At 38.9% G+C, this 18,619-nt stretch overlaps 1 long non-coding RNA gene across 1 annotated transcript in view; it reads right to left on the minus strand.

Annotated features, from left to right (window-relative positions):
• Positions 1–18,619, minus strand: part of LOC146004651 (uncharacterized) — a 351,309-nt gene that overhangs the window by 323,683 nt on the left and 9,007 nt on the right. The window contains exon 2 of the long non-coding RNA XR_014443953.1: positions 14,787–14,835. This is a non-coding gene — a long non-coding RNA (uncharacterized LOC146004651). The remainder of the gene's footprint in view (positions 1–14,786; positions 14,836–18,619) is intronic.

Here is an 18,619-nt window from a genome sequence, read left to right on the forward strand (position 1 = left end):
TTGTTTGAGTTGTTGTTTTAAGTCCACTTTATGCACAGTAAGGCTAATCCGGACTGGACCTACAGTTTAAAGTGGGATCCGAACCACTTGTGCCTCCACCGGGTATCGAACCCGGGACCCCTCGATTACAAGGTAATGACGCTATCACTGCGCCATGGGGGAGGCCCCGACAATAAGTCATTTTACAATAATAACTATTATAAGCTATTAAAAATTAACCAAATTTATTATTATTATTATAATTATATAAATGGGAGAACTTTGCTACTCCATCCACCGTATGAGTGACATTATTTGTCTTAAATTTTGTACAGTTAGTGTACTGAAATACATAGTTATTGTATTTTGTTATTAACTTTTGCACATTCCGTTAAAAAAGACTACAAGTTAGGCGCAAATTTTACTCATAAAGTTTATATTGTGTGACCTCTCACAAACAAAACTATAAATTTTGGGAGCTGTGGATCCATTTATTCTTTGGATTAAATTGTAGAATATAAAAATGTAAGCTGGTTGCTCTATTATACATTATTATTAAATGTTTAATCTTGCTAAGGAAGTAAAATTAATTGTTGCGGCGATTGGGGCAAGGTGCCAAAACTGGGGGGGGGGGGGAGAGTTTACTTTTCCTTGCTAGATAAAGTTTAGCACAGTGCGGGTTCAAAAGTGTGGGGGCAACTGTCCCTCCTAATCACCGCCACTGATTACCACTATACACGATTTAAATTAGATATTTGTTGGATTTCGGCGGGGGGCTTCAGCCCCCTTAGCCCTCCACCTGGCTACGTGCCTGCTTTTGGGTATAGTGTATTTATTTTATTACAATGAATGTATCATTGATTGTGTGAAATTTGTTCATTACGATGAATGTGTCACTGATTGTGTGTAATTTGTTTATTACGATGAATGTGTCACTGATTGTGTGTAATTTGTTCATTACGATGAATGTGTCACTGATTGTGTGTAATTTGTTCACTACGCTGAAAGTGTCACTGACTGTGTGTAATTTGTTCATTACGATGAATGTGTCACTGATTGTGTGTAATTTGTGCATTACGATGAATGTGTCATTCATTGTGCGTAATTTGCTCATTACGATGAATGTGTCACTGATTGTATGTAATTGGTTCATTGCGATGAATGTGTCACTCATTGTGTGTAATTTGCTCATTGCAATGAATGTGTCACTGATTGTGTGTAATTTGTTCATTACGATGAATATGTCACTGATTGTATGTAATTGGTTCATTGCGATGAATGTGTCCCTGATTGTGTGTAATTTGTTCATTACGATAAATTTGTCACTGATTGTGTGTAATTTGTTCATTACGATGAATGTGTCACTGATTGTATGTAATTTGTTCAATGCCATGGATGTGTCACTGATTGTGTGTAATTTGTTCATTGCGATGAATGTGTCACTGATTGTGTGTAATTTGTTCATTGCGATGAATGTGTCACTGATTGTGTGTAATTTTTTCATTACAATGAATGTGTCATTGATTGTATGTAATTTGTTAATTACGATGAATGTGTCATTTATTGTGTGTAATTTGTTTAATACGATGAATGTGTCACTCGTTGTGTGTAATTTGTTCATTACGATGAATATATCACTGATTGTGTGAAATGTGTTCATTACGACGAATGTGTCACTGATTGTGTGTAATTTGCTTACCAGTTCCAGCAGAAAGCAACTAGTAACGGCAACTCAAGTTACTCTTTGAACCATTAAAAAGTAACTTTCCAAACACTGAATCTACACGTAGATTCCGTGCAGACAAAGCACGTAGTGAACGTCGCATCAGTGCTGCCAGGCGAGTCGGAATGGAACATGTCATTTCCCATGCGACGGACGCCTCGAGGCACTGCGAACGTCCCTGCATAAAATCGACCTCTTCAGGTAGGTCATGAGCAGAGCGTCGACCTTGCTTGCAGCTAGCCGCCCGCGTCGTACACAAGAATAATGAAAAATTCCCGGAAAGGGCGTAGGAGTCTGTTTGATTCCATCCAGTGTTGCCAAGCCACCTTACTTAGAGCAATCGTAACGTGTGGGCAGTGATGTGCCTATACGCGTAAACAACGGTAGTCTACATTCTACACGTAGACTATTTTATACACGTAGATTACGTAATCTATGTAAACAACATGGCGAAAGATTAGCAAAGGGCGCCGTGGAATTAAAACAAATATACTGCGTATCAGTTGCTGATGGGTAAGGAAAACTTTTCGTACTATTTCTTCCAAATTGGAACAATTTCTCACCTAGGAAGAAACCTAATATAGGAAATATTCTAGTGTTTTATGGGAAAAAGACCACTCTTGTCTCACGACTGCCATCTGTTGTTGTTTTTTGCATACTATTTATCTTCTTCCATAGTTGGTAATAGAAGAGAAGAGAAATTTTTTTGTAAATAGGGTTCTTTTCATTTCGTTCGGAATCAATATAGTTGAAAATGTCACTTTCCTTTCATGAAAGCCTTGAAAATTAATTTTAGTGCACTTTAGATTGTCTACGTAGTGTATGTAAACTACAACCCTATGTAATCTACGCGTAGATTACGTGTAGACAACGCATGTAGACGTAAACTTATAGTCTACGGCACATCACTGCGTGTGGGTCTCCCCGATGGCGCAGTGATAGCGTCGTCGCCTTGTAATCAAGGGGTCACGGATTTTAATACCCGGTGGAGGCCCATAGTGGTTCGGATCACAGTTTAAACTGTAGGTCCAGTCTCTGTTAGCCTTACTGTGCATAAAGTGAACTTAAAACAGCAAATCAAACAATCGTAACGTGCTTGGGGAGGGGGGGACACCAGATAACTTCTGTTCATATAAGTGGCAAATATTATTTTCTTTTACCAACCGGTTCAAAATGACGCTTATGTCCGAGATGATTTTGACGTATTAGTTTTCGAATCCAGGGGCAGATGATCTGGACAAGTAATTTTTCCAGTCATTTCCACGTTTCTGCGCTGCTCTAAGGCTCACCCAGCCTCGGAAATGGTTACCTGGGGGTAAGCCTGGGGAGTAAAGGCGGTAGGAGCGTGATGCTGATCACATCACCTCCAACATGGGCGAGATCGAGAATGTGTCTTCCTCTAAAATGTGTCTTCGTGGCAGGGTGATATATCCACTAGGAACGTTACGACCACAGAGCCGTGTTTTGGCTCCATGCAGTTATCAGCACAAATAGAGAGAGATTGATTGATTTAGTTTATTTTACTTCGCGTTTTGTGCTTCTTGACTAATTTGCGAAGATGGGGATGAGTGATGAAATAATGAAATTGATAAATGGACATTCACAAACAACCAAGCCCGACCGGGATTCGAACCCGGGACCCTTGGCGTCGCAGCGCGATGTGCTAACCACTCGGCCACAGGGTCGGGCAAATAGAGAGAGCGAGAGAGAGAGAGAGAGCGAGAGAGAGAGAGAGACAGAGAGACAGAGAGAGAAATAGAGAGACAGAGAGAGAAATAGAGAGAGAGAGAGAGACAGAGAGAGAGAGAGTCAGAGAGAGAGAGAGAGATAGGGGGTTAGAGAAGGTTTGAGATGCATGGATGTCCGCAGGATGTTTTCCAAGGAGCAAACGAGTTATGTTTAACCCGAAAGAGTGGTACCCACTCAATAAATACACATTCATTTCGAAGGTACCATGTCATTCTGGTTCTTCCCGATTTCGTCACTGCTTTAATTTGAAAATGCTTATTTTCTCAAAATTTTCAGAGGGGGTGTGGCCCCATCAGTCTTCCCAGCGTACGCCAGTGGTGACAAATAAAATTTTATGTGTGTAAAATATAAGTTTAGGCTGACATTTTCCAAGTGGCGTAGCCTCACTTCCCCCCCTCACTTCCAGTGTCCATGCTTATAGGGGGGAGAGATAGATAAATGAATGAATAGAGGGAGATACAGAAGGGAGACATTATAATATGAAGATGTGACGCGAGAAATGGACAATGAAATTAGTTTGAATTTTTTAACGTTCACTTTATGCACAGAAAGGTTAATCGGAAGAGGCTTTACAGTTTCAATCATCGATCCGAACCGCTGTGTACCTCTGTGTATCGAACCCGAGACCCCTTGATAACAAGTCGACGAGGTTACAACTGCACCATCAGTGAGGACCTAAGAAAAATGGGAAAAAAAAGAAACGAGAGAGATAGAAAGGGAGAGGAGAAGGTGATAAATGGGAGAGAGTGAGATAGAAAGAAAAATACAGAGATATGAAGAAGAGAGGGTGATAGGCAGTGGCGTGTCGAGGATTATCAAAAAGGAGGGGATATGTATACTTTTTCTGGTACTCAGCCCTCATTTCGCCATCTTTTCCTACCTTTGATGTTCTTTTTTTAGGAGTACTGAGCCAAATGGGTTTTTTTAACCCCCACCAACCCACCCCTTGAGCACGCCACTGGTGATAGGGGTAGAGAGAGAAAAGCATACAACATGAACACACATGACACACAAGGCTTTTGTTCTAGGTGCACTCTGTGTGTGGGGGGCGACATTTCCCTGAGTAAAGTATACCTGAAGTCAAAACCAATAATTAATTATTACTTATATTTGTTGATTTAATAAAGGATCTCTTCCCCTGCAGGAAAAAAAAATAGTAGGATGCCACGTCCCTAGCGTGAGCATCTACCAGCTTAGCACAGGGGAGAGACAATGAGAGATACCTCTGGGCACAGACCAAGGTTACTAACGCTAAGAGCAGATTTAACCCACTACGGAGGGTACAATTCGTACTATATTCTTGAATAATTATATACAAGTATTAATATCTTTGTAAATCCTCTTATACAATATTATTCTTCTATTGTAGCTAATCTTCTTTAGGCTTCTTCTTCTTGTAATCAATATGGCCTCTTCTTCTTATGGCATCTTCTTCTTATGGCCTCTTAATTAATATGGCATCTTCTTCTTCTAATTAATATGGCATCTTCTTAGAGCCTCTTAATTAATATGGCATCTTCTTCTTATGTTTAATATTGCATCTCCTTCTTGTAATGATTATGGTGCCTTCTTCCTGCAATTAATAAGGCTTCTTCTTCTTATAATCGCTAAGGTAAGGCTTCTTGTAATTACTAGGTCATCTTCTTCTTGTAATTACTAAGGCTTCTTCTTGTAATTATTACATATTGTGTATTTTTTTCTCTGGGCTTCTTTGTTGATCTTATCCAAATTGACGTAAATATTAAGAAAATCAATCCCCCAGACAAACAAAGAGAAAGGGGTTAGTTAAAGATCGCCGCCTAGCCGGCGCTAACCTTAACTTGGAGCTACAGTGTATGCGCTTCCAAATGTGTTTGGGTGCTGCCGTGAAATGGCGCTACACCTAGGGAAACAACCAAAAGCCACACGAAACTCTCAGTTCGTGGGAACTGTAATGGACACAAAATCGAAATTACAATTCGACTTCATTACTTTTGTATATTAATCACTTATGCCATTACTGAATGATAATTCCCATTTTCTCCTTATTTATATCCTGTTATTATGTTAAATTTATTTATTTATTTCCTCATAATTAGTATTAATATATACAATCACTATTTCATCATATCTGCTCTTTCCATTGTCTCTATTTACAATCGTATAAGTTCTCCTGGGCGGTGCCATCTGTTTCCCACTTTCTAAACTGCTTTATGCATCACCTCATATAACCGTTGTTCCTTTTGCATGCTGCCATCTATGGTCCTTTATTTCAAAGAATGGCAATGCAGTTTGTGTACGTGACAAGGAGGATTTTTTTTTTAGAACAAGATCGTTGGTGTCCCCGCAATTCTACTTTCAGGAGTGCTTTTAGCTCCATTTCAGGTGCGATTTAGCTCTTTTTTAATAATCCGGCCTGGCAACACTGGGGCAGCAGAAGCGATGACGTAACACGTGACATTTCCAGCTTGCAGACACAGAGAGAGAGACCCGTCGTCTCCACTTTGCAGACGACATTACCATTTGACGTAAGCCGGTCAGGGCGGTATTGCAACCGCGAGGGCGCCACAAAAAGCAAATTGCCATCAGAGTGTTTTGTTATTTCTCCTTTTTTTCCGTTCCAAGGTTGGTGCAGAAAGGTCGTGCTCAGCTAGTGTCATGGGCATTAAGTGCACGTCGGCACCTACTCGTCTATCGCTCGCTCAATCCTTTGGATGGGGTACAAAATTGGAAAATACGATACATTTGAGATTTAACTAGCTGCTGAAGTTGGGTGCAAAAGGGGCAATTGCCCCGGACGACCAAAGTCAAAGGACTCACGATGACGGAAGGGGGAAAATGTGAACAGTACGAGCAAGACGAGTAAATGTAGTGAAAGACAATTCTTAAAAGTTAATATTTATCGCTAAAAAATGGTTAGTGTATACGAGAGGTGATTATTCTCAGGTGTGCGCAGATACTCTGGTTAAAGGGGTCAAAACCCTTGATAAAAGTGAAGTAGGGGAAAGAAAACCTCATTCCACCTCACTGATTCATGGGTACTAAACAGGGGAGTATATAGTGTGTGTCCAGACAACCGAATATCACTCTATTTATATATTTATTAATAGAAGATTCCAAATACAGCATTAGCCATTTTACATTGGAACGATTTTATAGAACATAAGGACAAAAATAATAACCTAATACAACAAAAATAATAACATAGAAAAATTATCTGTGGTTAAGAGTTAAGAGACTTACATACTTTTAGTTAACTTTCTTCTAAAACGGTCCAGATTTTCAAAAATGTCTATTTGGCTTCCTAGATTATTATATTCGCTGGGCAGTCTATGGAACAGAGACCGCTGGATGAGGCACAATCTCGGCTTCTGAGAAGCAAAAAGTTGAGTGCTTCTTGTTGAGCGGACAGGCACACGAAAGTGAATTTCCTGAAGAAGGCGGTCACTTCTGATGTTGCCATTCACTATTTTGTGTAGAAATATATGGTCAGCCAGTCTATGTCTCTCTTGAGGAGTTTGGATATTTAACATTTGCAGGAGGATGGACTTTTGCAAGTGTTTTGTGGAGGGAATTCGATGTCGAACAATGGCCAGGAAAAAATTTACGACGGCATTTAGTCTATCTGAATTTGGGTAGCATGCCATAGACCAGATCGGAGAACAGTATTCAATTTTAGGTGACACAAAAGATTTGTAAAAGGTGCCGAGGACAGTCAAGTTGTTTATTTCCGTTAAACGATAGAAGAATTCCAGCTTCCGCGGCACGAAAGTTCTCTGTTCCTCTCCCCCTACATTTTCCTTCTCTCTGGTTCAGACAAATTTACATATAAACATGATTTCGTACAGCAGATTCAAAACCACTACATATAATTTTATTTCCAATGTGTGACCAATTTATTGTGCGACCACATAGGTGTAACACAACATAACATCCGTGAGTCTTAATAACAAGTAATTTGCTGCAGAACGAAGTGAGATCGTCCAATTATATAGGAAATAAACCTGCCGTAGATGCTTGGAACTTCCGTCGTATTGACAATACTTTATTTTTTAAAGATAATACGATAATATATTTTATATCGCGTTTGGTAGATCCTGTCACGTTTCTCGCGCTTGCCAGTCGTTGACCTTTCTAGCAGAACCCACGCGGCGTAGCCGCTGTAGACAGGGTGAACCCGTCGTTGGGAGTAACCGAAGCCAGGTTGCGCATAAGATACGCGGGAAATCACAAATTCAACACCACACTAATCAGCACCACGCTTACAAAGCAAGTTTCTTGCAGACACAAACAAAACACATTGGAGTTAGACCACAACGTGGCAACAGCGATTGCGTAAGCGTCTCTCTTCTGGCTTCCATTCGCTCCTCGGTGCACAGCAGCGTTCCTCGTTTCTCGTTGGCACAGAAACTGTCGAGTTATCGCTAGCGCGGGAAACCAGACAGGTTGTAGCAAACACGGTATAATAACGGTTATAAGATTTCTCTACACTTAATTTCTGAGTATTAGGAGGGACAACTGCCACCCCTTGCGCACGCATATGATTATACTGATCGCAGGCCCATCTGGTGGCTGACCTACAAAGCTCCATCTGTCCACCAATCGTCTTCGAGGATGTGCGCATCGCTCTCCCGTTACAACGTTGCCAAGTGTACGTCTTTTTTCCCAGTTGTTTTTATTAGCTTCTTTGTACAGTGTTTGGGTGTTTTGTGCACTAATTTTCCGTGCTTTGTGTACTATTGTACAAATTCTATCCAGTAACAGCGCTGATCAACTTTATCTCCGCCATTTTACAGTAGGTTTGGCAACATGTGTACTCAACGCTCATTTGTTTCGTCCCGTCAGCAACATTCGGTGCCTTGTGACACGAGAATGCCCGATGTCAGTCGAAGAGAATTCAACTGATCGTTGATTCGTTCTTTCCCAGCCGCCAACTTGAAATACGATCAGTATAGTAATAGACTATGTGTAGGGGCGTTGGAGAAATATAAGTTTGGCGTGTATGTGCAGTTATATGCTATAGCTGAATGACGAGAGAGAATAATATTCTCGGCACTGATTAATAATATCAGTACAAGACCTTACGAGAGTTTTATATTATGCATATTTAAAATAATTCACCATTTCTACAATACCGTAATAATACCATAGATCAGAAAGAATCCCAATGCATGTTTCCAACTTGTCTCAGGACAATTTATCTCACTAAGGTGATCTTATAACCTGGCAACAATTTTCTTGTCACCCTTAGTAACTTATGGAGTAACTTTGGTCGCAATTAACTCGAGAACAAATCGACAGAAAATTTTCGAATTTTACCTGAGTACTGAGAGAGTATATTCATAGAGAACCACTTTTAGATATTCTTATTTACTGGATCAACGTTCCGAAAATTAATTAATTGAATTTAGTCTTGAAGCATTGCATTATTTCCACTTTTCTTGACAGCAGAGGTGATCACTTGTGACAAAATTGATGTGATTTTTAGTATGGATTCCTTACGGCGTCAGAGTATTGCTGTTTTCGTGTGGATGTTGAAAAAGGGTGAAACCTAGGAAAACCACCCTTGTCCTGAAGACTGAGGGTGACGAATTCGGTGCAGGGGATGCTAATTGCCATTATAATAAAATTAGAGCTTTTATTGTAGGCTTAGATACCATACTGAACTTGCATTTGAGAGAAATCTGTCCGGAGTACGAACTTAGCTTAATAAAGTTTTGAGAACAAAAAGCTGTCGCGGTTGGTACGTGAAGATATATTTCTTTGGGAAATACACTAAAATTATATTTTCCTCACGAGCACCGGGCCTCCAATTATGTAAATCTGGTCTGTCTCTACACACTGTGAAAGTTTGTCGATGTTGCATAGCGATTAGTGCTGCACCGAGGCTTTTTTGCTCGATCGTCTAATAGTTCGCACGGATGACGCTAGATGGCTTACGGAATGCACAGTTTCTTCGCTCGAGCGGATAACGCTCGATCATTCAAACGATCGGTTTACGCTCGAAGTCTAATAGTTCACGTATAACCGTATTTTGTATATGGCAGTGGGCCTTCAAAGACGCAGTGAAATTGAAACTCAAGTGAACCTGGTCATCATCTCAATGTTAAAATGTAATTTAGTCTAGCTTACCAATACATAGCAATATATCAAATTTTTTAAAAAAATGATTATGGGCTGAAACTACCAGAACAAAGTTTACACATATACGAGGGATGATCGAAAAAAAAGGTTACAAAGCCTATTATGGCGTATGTGTTAGACATAGCTGGAAGATCAACACACCTGATGATGGAAGGCACTCAACACTAGTCCTCGATGTAATCACTTTTTTTTGTTCAAGCACTTGTCACAACGGTAGATGAGGTTTTCCATACCGGTTGCACAGAAATCCGCGTCAAGTTCTCTTAGCCACCGTGAGGCAGCTCTTTTGACATCATCACATGTCAGATAATGGTGGCCAGCCAACCAAATGGTAGTCCCAGCTCAGCTGATATTGAGCGTAATGTTCTTCTTCTGTCCTCACGAATACACTCATCCACAAGAGCACAGTTCACGTCAGTGGTTGAGGTACTGGGCCTACCGCTGTGTCCAGGGTTGTCATTAACAATACTGGTCCGTCCTTCTTTGAAAGCACGACAACACTTCGCTACATGTCGCCTTGAAATTGTCCCCTCCCCATACACCTCCACAATGAATGTCAGCAGGTGTAGTGTTTTTGGCCCACAGGAACCGCACCACTGCCCTCACTTCTACTCTTGACCAATTTTCTAGGCGAGTCACCATTTTAAATGTCCGCTTCTCGGGTATACATGGTCAGAATCCGAAGTCCTCAAACTCGCAACAAGAAAAACATGTTATTATTTTACACATACATTTTCGTTACGTTACAGTGAATAAATCAAAAGTTATATGCTTTGTAACCTTTTTTTTCGATCATCCCTCGTATTTATGTGATTATTGTGCCCTTGAAATGATATTTGATATTCTATTCGAGCGAATCACACTCAAGCGTGGGAGATTCGATCGAGTTTGAAAGAGCGAAAGTCGTCCAATGCAGTATAGTACTTTAATTACGATACATGCGATATATCTTCAGAGCTTATGGGACGAAAGTCATATGAGTGACGTCAGTTTAGGAGGTATCAACATTTTTTGGCACCTAGTTCAAAACTTTTCAGTTGAAAATTATTTCCTAGATATGACCTTTGACAGCTGGATTGACTGATATCGGTCAACCCGTTTCAAGATAATGAAGAAATTACGCACTATATGTAACGTACTATACATTCAAAAGGAAAGTATCTAGACTACATATTTTAAAGTATTTCTTGGACAACATTTTTGGAATAAAACTTACAAATAACTCTTAATGCGTTGTTTAGGAATGGTAGAGTACAGGGTGTTTCAAAAGTCGTGCAATCCAAGCTTTCAAAATTAATATCATGAAAACCATAAGAGATATTTACATCGGGTTTTCTGCATTATAAAGCCTCATCCATTGAGATATTATCACTTTATTCCATACAGAAAATCGGATAAACTTATTTCCAGAAATACACTTTTGAGTGAGATAAAGATATCAGAAATTATCAAAGGGCCATAATTAGACGTATGATGACTGATGCCATGTCAATCTGTCATTTGCGACCAATATTGATCATATGCAGCATTTGATGGATTTATGATTAGGCATTTTATAGGTTGAGTGAAGAAGTAACATTTTTGGGACATATCTCCGTACCTGCCAACACTCGCAGTTCGAAATTTTGTCAACAGACGCATGCAACATGTGCTTAAATATTGGCCCTAATATCGTATCAAGGCGACGTCCTCCAACACTGTGATTACGGTAACTGCTGTAAATTACGTTCTTTGGAACTGGGGAGTTATAGCAGTTAGGTACGGGCGTCTACAGAAATATCTGAAAAGAGCTCATACAATTCAAATTTTGAAATTGTAGCGTGAAAACATGGACGAGGGGTGTAGTGAAACACAACAGATTAAATGCCTATTCCTGTGGTGGGGACGCTTTATGAGTATTTTCTTAACTAAGAGAAGGCATCACTTCACCTTTCCTCACTTTAAGCACCCCCCCCCCCTGAAACAAAATAAAAATCCTGAGGGTGACTTTAAGGATTGATCTGGTATTGCATTTCAGTGAGACCGGTTAAAAAAGTTTAAACAGTCAGAAATTCAACATGGTATAAACACTGTTCGCTTGATTCTCGGTAGATATATTTTACACAGATTCTGTTCTCAATATGCTGACCAAGGCAGTAATTTATTTTTTTATAAAACAAACTAAACTTAACGTTTCAACCTTCTAGCAAGTCTTCTTCAGACTCTGCACCAAGTACAAATGTAACAAGGTACAAAAACAGGACGATATACGTATATACACAAACATTGCTCCCCTCCAGACTATTAGAAAGTATTAATGGTGTTATAAGATTCTGTTCATGCTACATTACATTTATACATGTACCGTAATTGGTGCGTTAGTACCACGCACAGTTTACTTTCGTTTGTTTAAATTTAACGACGAAATGCTTATACTTCAACGACAAGAACCGTACCGAGCAAAAGAGACACAGAAACTTGTTTAAATAAACAAAAAAAAGTTTGAACCTATATTTGCATTTCTCCCATTTCTTCTTATGTAACTTTACAATATTTACAGAAACAACACAAATACTCTCAATGATAAAAAAGCACGGTGTTTGCAGAGTAGCATGCGACACAAACTTCAGGAACTGATACCGTTTTCCAATGTTCGAAATGTTTATTTTGCAGAGTGCAGAAAAAAATTGCATACATTTAGTTAATTAAACGAACTCACATTTACACTGGAAAACTATCGACTGGGTGTTTGTTCAAACTGTGGAATATTTAATTTTTCAAGCACCAATAATGTTGCTCCCAAAAGCAAAACGAAAAATTAGATTTTTCGGTACCAGTTTCATAGATCGGAGACACATTAAAATCGCATATTTTGTGTTTCGCATGGTTCGCACTTACCAATTGTGTATTGCGGAACATACTTTAAGGTGCCATTATGCTTTTTACATGAAAATAAACGCAATTTTTAACATTCTGAGTGATTTTTTTTATTCCTTTCTTCGCTTCCGGAATACACAATATGGCGGCACATCTTGACTCACGTTGTGGGTATGCAGTGTTTCAACCTTCTTCACCGACAAATACCTACTATCGTGTTCGTCACCGGTGGAAATTATACATTATGCACGATTAGCTGACGGATAGCCCCACGAACCATACACGGATAGCCCCACAAACCATTCACGGATAGCCCCACGAACCATTTCCGATAAGGTTAGGTTAGGTTTGGTTACGTTAGGCAAGCTTAGTAAAAAAAGGAGGGGTTGAAACACTGACAGGGGCTTACGTCATCAAATGTACGCAGGATCCGGTTGTCGTAGGGTAAGCAATGGCAATTGTGCGTCGGTGAGATATTTCTCTCAAAAAATACATGATTTCCCGGTCAAATATATTCCACGATGAAAGAAAATACCTCGACGAACGTTGTAAACCTTGGAGAAACTCATTTCCGTAAGTAGTTTCTTGTGTAAAATTGAAGAAACGTGTCTCCGATGTATGAAACTGTTACCGATTTTTCAAGTAACCGAGTTATAGTTGCAGTTAACTTGCTCAAAAAGTAAAGAAAAATGAAAACCTTTAAAGTCCGATAAAAATTATATGACAGACTGTATACAGGTCAAATTTACATCAGGTATCAACTGTTATTTACAAAACGAATCAAGTGAGCTTCACAACATCATTTTCGTCATTTTCAAAGATGTCGCCTCCTTGACACACATGCACCACTTTTGGCTAATTTGCGAAGATAGGGATGAGTGATGATATGATGAAATTGATGAATACACACAAACATCCATGCCCAGGATAGGATTCGAACCCGGAACCCCTGGCGTTGTAGCGCCCAAAGATTCTTCTTCCTGAGATATGCAGGCACTAACTCAAGGCTTGAAAATACATATGTATGGATCAGCAATGGATATATACTAAAAAATGCAGAAAACCTGTGCAACTCTACATGAAACAATCTACTAGATAAAAATCGCAAACAAATTAAGGTTTTCATGTGACTGTTGCTTGTAACTAAATTACAGTTATAAAAGTAACTGTAGTTTACATTTACAGTAGCTTAGAAATTAACTGTAGGTTACTATTACACTTACTTTACTGGTAGGTTTGAATACATAAACCACACATTGTTCATTTGTTTTTACTGGTGCCCATCTAAATAACATTGACACTAATTGCCTTCAAATTACGGCAACATCTTTAGACGACGCAGAATTAAGAAAATTCTGCATCATTGATTGATTGATTTGGTGTTTTAAGTCCACTTTATGCACAGTAAAGCTAATCGGGACTGGACCTACAGTTTAAAGTGAGATCCGAACTACTTGTACCTCCACAGGGTATCGAACCCGGGACCCGGGACGCTACCACTGCGCCATCTGGGAGGCCCAATTCTGCGTTACTTAAAACCATTACTATACCGCGTTTGTTACAACCTGTCCCTGTTCCCGCGCTAACTGATCGCTGGCTTTTCTCCGTGCTGGGAAAAGTCAAAGCCAGGCAGCCAATTAAAATACGCAACGTCGCAACAGCGTCTACGTAAGGGCCTCTCTTCTGGCTTCCATACGCTCCGCGTTGCCCAGCAGACGATTTGTACCTCGTTTCTCATTGGCACCGAAACTGTCGAGCGATCGCCAGCGCGGGAAACGGGACAGGTTCTAACAAACGCGGTATACTTAAATGCACACAAAAGTAACTTGATTTATTTCTCCTTACTTGAGAAAAAGTTACTCGACGTTTTAAAAACAGTTGGTGCAAACCTGATTTTTCATATTCTAAATAATAACACGAGATTGAAGGAGTCGCGAGGCATTATGTAAGTACATAATAAATGCATACCTGCAATAAACGTATTCTTTAACAGCAATGCTTAAAGTATTTAAAGATAAGGTTATTGTTTTTATTAATTCCGTAAATATGTAACATTGTCGAGGATTTTACTGGAAGCGGAAAGCAGGCGGACCAGGGTTGAAAGTAGGGAGGGGGGGGGGGGCAAAAATTTTATCCTGAGCCGCGTCTGGTGGGAAGTATACCAGGATAAATCTTCCGGTCTTTAAGTAAATATTTTATGCACTTTAAGGCTTCAAATATTAAGTCGTGAGAATCTGCAAAATAAAAACGAAATAGGTCCGTGATAACTAAAACCTTAGACCCATCGATGTAGAACATTACAAAAATCATGATATTAGCTGAATACAGGAGTAGACAAGTAAAAGAGTGCACTTACCTTCTCGACGCTGAAATCAGGAATCCATTCACACACATGTACATCACATCTGAAATGGAAAAGCAAATTCATGATTACCAAACAACAAATTAACAAGGACCAGAAGGTGGAGGCCCATATAGAAATGTCTAAAATAAGGCGTTCATCTCCTTTGACTTCTAGAATTAAGTAATCACCCTCAAAGATGGCCTCCTGACTTCATAGCCCATGGGTTGCTGTTTTAAAATCTATCTATATAGAAATGGATGCATGTGTGCGTGTTTGTGTGTGTGGGTGGGTGGGAGGGTGTGTGTATTTGTTTGTTCCGGTATAACTCTCGAACGCCTGGAGCGATTTGAACCAAACTTGGTACACGTATCACTTGCAACCTGGAAAGAAATACTGTTGAGGAAAGACACCCCTGGCACCCCTAGGGATGGGGGTGGGAAGGGGTGACATGTAAAAATAATCGAGAACCACCGATATTAAATTTCGCACAAACCGACATCCGTGACTCTATGCAATCCGCAGAACGATAGTGTTTCTCGGATTGTGTTTATAATGTTTTCATATTTACAACTTTGACTCCCACAGTATTGTTTTCGAAATATTTTTTCATTGTGATTCAAGAGGTAGTGCACAAACTGAAAGAGAGGTCGAAATATATATATATAACTAGCTGATTACCCGTAGTTGCTCGGGTATTTATTTATCCCAATCTTGTATTAGAAGGAAAATAATGAATTCTAACTATAGTGTAAAATGTAACTAATTTTAAATGTGATCGTGAATGTCACCAATCAGCTTAGCGACTCCGAAAACTATGGATTCGACACTAATCTAGGTCATTCGTGGCATTTTATTTTTCACCCCTTCTCACCCCCATGCCGATAGGTGATGAACTTGGAGTTGAACCGCATTGGGAGTGTCACGAAAACTATGGATTCCATTCGCAACACAGCCTGAATGTTAGACAAGGTGTAAGAAGAAAACTGCTTCAAAAATATGTTTTCTGGCAGAAAGAAAAATCCGCTTGGTTTATTCATTTCTTTCGTCAGTATCACCTACTTTCTGGACGTTCTATTCTAACCTAGCTATAGGAGTCTTATCAGTTCACCATATGGGACTTGTGCCTAGTGCTATATTTGGGAACAATGAAAGCAATAGCTCCTACTAGAGTGCTGCATCGAGGCTTTTTTGCTCGATCGACTAATAGTTCGCACTGCTTACGAAATAGACTGTTTCTTCGCTCGAGCGAATAATGCTCGAACAGGCAAACGAACGCGAAGCCCAGCAGTTTACGTACAACCGTAATTTGTCTGTGGTAGTGGGACTTCAAAATTGCTTAGTGAAGTGAAAGATCCAGTGAAATTGAAACCAAACTGAAGATTGTTATCATCTCCATGTTAAAATGTAATTATCAAATATCAAATTTAAAAAAAAATGATTATGGGCTGAAACTACCATCACGAATTTTACACATATATGTGTACGATTATTGTTCCATTGAAATGATATTTGATATTCTATATATTCGAGCAAATCGAGCGTGGGAGATTCGATCGAGTTTGAGCGAGCGAAAGTGGTCCAATGCAGTACTCTAGCTCTACGAAATGGTCACTATTAATCCTTGATGAGAACATATTATATTAGTTTTCATACATAATTGTCTGTGATTCCAGTTTTTCTGTATGGCATTTAGCTCCATAACTCAGGGTGCGAAATCATTGAAAACTGGTAGGGGGAGAAAGTTCTTCATCTTCAGACCCCCTCCCCCCAAACATGTGTATATTATACGATATACATATTTGTAATGTTAATAAAAGTAAAAATAAATTACTCAATTAAAAATATTATTACTATTATTATGTATTACATAAAGGAAATTAATTTGTTACTTTTATACATCAGATATTGCAAAGAAGCTAATTTCTTTACAAACTGGTTAAAGATGTTAATAAATAATGAAATAGTTCAAATGGTTTTATTATGTGTAAGTTTTTGTTTACTTTGTGCTTCATGTTAATAAAAATCAATTAGATTTCATAGTTTTTATTGTTTTGCTTTCTTGTTCTACTTTTATTGTGCGTATTGATGTAGATTTGTTAACGATCTTCTGAGAGAGAATGCATTCAATACTCATCACAACTACACTAATTTGTGTGTGTTTTCGATATTATTCTTAGTAAATTATATTTGAAATTAAAAGTAATTGCTTTTTTTGCTTGTTATAACAAAAACTCTCCCCTCCGGAAATGTTTGGTGGGGGGATTTTTCAGGCCAAGATTATTGGTCGGGAGGAAATCCCCACGCCCCCCCCCCCCTCCAAGATTTCGCACCCTGCCATAACTGCATAATAATAATAATAATAATAAGTGATGAAAACATTATAAAAAGAACCAAGTTGTGACAAAACAGCAATCATTTTAAAATGTTATTAAAATAAGAAAAGCAACCAAAGCATAGTTTTGGCTCACCCTGTACTTGCACAACTCATTCTTCGATTCCTGTAATTCCGTTTCCTGGACTTCAGGCACGTTGTTCAAATGAAGAATAGGTTCCGGTAAGTTGCGCAGGGGTCTGGTTCCTAGGTCTAGCACCCCTTCTCGCTAACCGCTTTTGGCGAAATTGGTTACCATTCCGCCCACGATGGGGAGTACGTGAAACCACCGCTGAACTGCAGCTTTACTCTGTGACATATTGACAGATTTTTCTTCTTTATTATACTTGCGTTTGTCTTGATCTTCGTTTGTTGGAGGTAATTCCGGTGAAACTGCAGGAGCAATATCGAAACCAGACTGGCAGGAATTCTAGGTCCCATAACCTTCTTTTAGGGAATCTGCCATTCAATGGATGGATCCTATTTTGGGGGTTTCTTAAAATGTAAACGTACTATAAGTGTTCTAAAGTACGAGTAAATGTTATCATAAGATTCAATGACCTAGTTTAGAACCGCAAGGCAATGTTTAGTTTACACCGATATAGCATACATAAATTTGCATGCAAAACCAAAAAACCTACTTCCCAGAATATAATCAGGCTAGGGTTAGAATTTTTATGACTGGTAAGGGTGATATGTTCCCTAAATATAAAGAAAGTCGTATCATGAAGAAACTAATTGAATTAAGGTGCTCCTTAAGAGCATATTTGGCCATTTATACGTGATGAAGCATACTTTGATGTATTTTCGGTCATATTCAGCATATTTTCGCTTTTTCAAGAAATAATAGTCATTTTCACATTGAATTAGTTTTTACTCTCATGTTCACTCGAGGTTTTTTTTTTTTGAACTGCAGCAAAATCTTTTTAATCTTTAATTGAAAATTTACAGAATGTAATCATTGTGCATTTCAACTCATCAGTGCCCAAAGTGAACTAAAAATAGATGAAAATGTTTCAGCATATGTTAGATATTGATATTTGAAACAGTCTAGTTATAAGGGCATATTTATCAAATTATAGTGCATATTTTGTAAAATTTTAGGTCATGAGTATATTTTATTTTGCATATTTTGGTGATTTTTAGAGTGAGTTTGCCCCCCCCCCCCCAAAGCAAAAACCTTAATTTGCACAGAATTCTGTCATCAAAGCCTTCAACCTATAGAAGTTTCTATCTATCTCAACTGACACAAGAGGAGTACATTTAATACACACTGAAAACGTGAAAAAAAGTTGTGTATACCTTGAAAAGCGAAAATATGCTAAACATAACTGCAAAAATGGTGAAAATATATTCTTACGCAGACAATTGTCAAATATATTCGCATATGTCCCAGCGAGCAACTTTACAATATGACTTTCTATTTAATTCAGAAACATATGTCGCTACCAAATATATACATGTGATGTCATGA

The sequence above is a fragment of the Lepisma saccharinum genome, chromosome 22, assembly GCF_977018435.1.
Source record: "Lepisma saccharinum chromosome 22, izLepSacc3.1, whole genome shotgun sequence".
Taxonomy (NCBI): domain Eukaryota; kingdom Metazoa; phylum Arthropoda; class Insecta; order Zygentoma; family Lepismatidae; genus Lepisma; species Lepisma saccharinum.